At 51.6% G+C, this 436-nt stretch overlaps 1 non-coding gene across 1 annotated transcript; it reads left to right on the top strand.

Moving 5' to 3' along the window:
• Positions 1 to 73, top strand: TRNAC-GCA (transfer RNA cysteine (anticodon GCA)). Its single transcript has one exon. It is a non-coding gene; the product is annotated as a tRNA-Cys (tRNA).
• Positions 74 to 436: the final 363 nt, after the last annotated feature.

The following is a 436-nucleotide window of genomic DNA, read 5'->3' as shown; positions in this document are numbered from 1 at the left end:
GGGGGCTATAGCTCAGTGGTAGAGCATTTGACTGCAGATCAAGAGGTCCCTGGTTCAGATCCAGGTGTTCCCCTGAAATAAGCTTTGTTTCAGTACCTACACCAAATGGCACCTTCAGGTGGGCTCTTCTTACTCGGCAGATTGAGGGGTGCCATAATTGGTAAAGGAGGTGGGGGGGCGGGGAGGAAGGAGGCTTGTCTAGCTCATCTCTTGGGCGGGGGCAATGGAAAGTCCTAGAACCAGAAATGTGGTTCTAGCCAAGATCATGTGGACTCAAGGCTCACCCAAGCACTAGAAGTACCTGGGATTGTGGGAATGTAAACATACACTTTCCCTGGGCCCCCTCTCCGGAGATTCAGGTTTTGCTGGCCTGCAGAGTTTTCCTTTTCAACAGCACGCGTCCTTCTTTTCGTCCACGCATATCACAGAAGCAGTA

Source organism: Orcinus orca, chromosome 9 (genome assembly GCF_937001465.1).
Source record: "Orcinus orca chromosome 9, mOrcOrc1.1, whole genome shotgun sequence".
Taxonomy (NCBI): domain Eukaryota; kingdom Metazoa; phylum Chordata; class Mammalia; order Artiodactyla; family Delphinidae; genus Orcinus; species Orcinus orca.
Note: the sequence above shows the minus strand (reverse complement) of the source record. Positions and strands in the feature narration are given on the sequence as shown.